Source organism: Diplotaxodon limnothrissa, linkage group LG3, assembly GCF_057381915.1.
Source record: "Diplotaxodon limnothrissa isolate DT_005_m linkage group LG3, D_limnothrissa_male_GT1.1, whole genome shotgun sequence".
Classification (NCBI taxonomy): domain Eukaryota; kingdom Metazoa; phylum Chordata; class Actinopteri; order Cichliformes; family Cichlidae; genus Diplotaxodon; species Diplotaxodon limnothrissa.
Window position 1 is genome coordinate 44,118,865 of NC_140598.1, and position 2,948 is coordinate 44,121,812.

Sequence of the window (2,948 nt, forward strand, 5' to 3'; positions counted from 1 at the left end):
TTGTAAAACTTTGTGTTAAAGACAAAAATTCCTTCTCTGCACCCTGAACGTTGTTCAAAAACACTCGGCCAACCAGGATGGGATCCATTTGCTGGGACGATTCTGGACAACACCCCTAATGTAGACTATATAATCTTAAGTCAAAGACGCAGTCAAAGATGCAGATAGGTAATACAGCACTCTGCTAGCTTTACAAACCTGCTTGTTTTTATTGATCCAATGTGTCCTGTGGAAGTAAAATACCCAAAATGCTGGATGGAAAACTTGTTTTAAAACAGCAAAGACTAAGTATCTGCAACACTCCGCCTTACAAAAGATATAATACTGTGTGGAGTTTGAAGGTCAAGTTCATGCTTTTCATCAAGAACTTCGCCTCTTAGAAGATAAGATATGAATGTATAAAGAAGATTTAACCTTAAATTAAAAGTTGGGCTAAATTTACTGGAGTTTTTCAAAGAAAAACAAAATCACAGCGCTTCTCCATAAAAGAAAACAATACTAGAAAGATGGCTATTTAGTAGAAAAAAGACCCTTAAAATGAAAGATGAATACTTTGCATTATTGGAAAATCTCTTTCCATCCACTGTTTCCACTTTATTGACCAGTCTTTGTTCAATCTGCCTCGTTTTTCTAAACGAATACTTTCTAAAACATAATATCTCTGACTGGCTCACACTTAATGACTACTTTTGTATAGTAGATGGCAGTTTCTCTAGAAATCAATATTTGATGTTCTTAATAATCGCCTCAAGCATATAAAAACACTAAGAACTTACAAACACTTGAATGTTTATTACCCATAATCTCCCCTATGCCCTTCAAAATCAAAGAGTAAAAGGTCAAAGCCTTCAATGTGATCAATCGAACCTAGAGCCTGAGGTCTGCAGCCACCTCTGCATGCAATTAGAATGAACCATAATAGTTCCCTTTGTTCTAATTCTATGCGCCTCTGTATAATTTATCCACTATTTGTATGCTACAGACTTACCCAGTGGGCATTGGCACCACTTTTGTCTCCACAAGGAGAGATCTACATGAGCTAATGTTGGCAAGCCAACAATGAGGTTTGACCCACGAATATCATGCATGTTTAAAGTGTTGTTCAAAAGGTCCTCTCTGCCTCACTTAGGTTTTTGCTTTCTTGTGAAGTACAGGAAAGAAATAAAGAACAAACACAGGGCAATCAACAAAACGCACCATCCAAACAGCATTCGGGCATTTTATCCTCATTGACTTCCCAATTATCACAATAATATGTAAACAAGGGGAAAAACAAGAAAAAAAATAAAAGGAGAAGAGAGGACTCTCTGAACGTGGTTGAAAGGATTGTGTTCCGGCATGGAAAGAGCCGCTGCCAGGCCAGCCAACTCACTATGTCACAATGTAATAGCTCTATGTTTCTCGTGTACCTGTGTGTGTACCGAGCTTGGCTCAAATTGCAGTCTGAGATTGATTCAGAAGCTTTTCTGGGTTTTATTGATTGTGTCCAGCACAGTGGACTGAACCGCGAACGTCCCTGCAGGTGCCAGTCCTGTCCGGACAGCTGAAAGCAATCACTTTGAAAAGATTTCAGTGAAATTCGATCCAGGCCTGGTGTGTACAGACATAGCTGGAGCCGTTTTCTGACAGACTTTCTTTTCAGTACAAAGAAAGAGAGAAAGATTCTTCCCTCTCCGAGAGCTTTTTGGGTTTATGTTAAAGATTAAAGGAAAAATCCCAGAAATGCTACAGCAGTATATAGAAACTCATAAAGGGATGACAATGCGCTGTATCTTGTGTTAGCTGACACATTTTCTTACCTGGTATGAATCATTTTACATTTTCAAGGAATTATGTGTCTATACAGAGACTCAAGGAATGTTCTGACATTATGAGAAATGTGTTTTTTTGCTTTAATTAGATGATCATTAGCAAAGCCAGGACACTGTTAGCCTAGGCTAGCATAAACACTGGGAGCAGAGTGAACCTGCTAGCCTTAGCAACACATCTGAATAATACATAATCTGTCATTTATTATTTATTTAAAAAACCCAACAAGTAGAAGTATTATAAGAACTTCTTTTGTGGCCACAAATTGTGAATTATAGTTTTGGAATTTCAATAGCACCTTGGTTAAGCTAACTAGCTAGCAAATATTAGTTACTCCATGCTAGCACTTGAAGACAGGTCTGACATGCTAGTGCTAATGGGGGTTCATTTCGTAATTTTTATGATTTTTTTATGATGATTACATCAGAATCTCCTCCTTTTGGTATAAAATGATGCACTATGCCAGGCTTCATTTTGCTGTAAGTGCATATTTTATAACGCATTATGATTAAATAGTATATTTGAATAACACCTGGCACATAAGCCGGGATTATACTTTGTATGTCTGCAAGTAATTTCATCATCAAACAGTGAGTGCAAGGGTCCATGTGGATGTCCCTGTGCTTGCATGCTTTTTGTAACAGCTCTGAGTTATCCGAGGAGAAATTGCATGCCAACTATGTAAGCGCCTCAGGTGGCAGACTTCAATCAGGAAAGACTACTCAGTCATCAGGTGTCCACAGTGGAGTATACTCAAGAGCTTAACCTTTTAACATCCTCCTGGTCTCCCCCCAGGGTGGGATTATGGTTGCAATATACACACAATTAATAAATTCATTTTGGCATTGCAGGTATTAGTGTTTGCATTTCTTCCAAATAGGCAGAAATTCTATAGAAAAACTTTGACTTTAACATATCCCTAACCCTACTCTCTAGCATCACCAGATTTAGTGTCTGTTAAAAGGTTAGAAAATAACCTTTTTTTTTATTTTCCAGCAACTTATACAGAACAGAAGATCTATTCTGTTTGGCAATGTACCCTGTTCATCATGAAGGAGAAGAAAAAGCACTAAAGCCAACCTTAGCAAGCCTTGATTATTTAATATGATCCTGATTCTGTCCGGACTCACTTTGGCCCA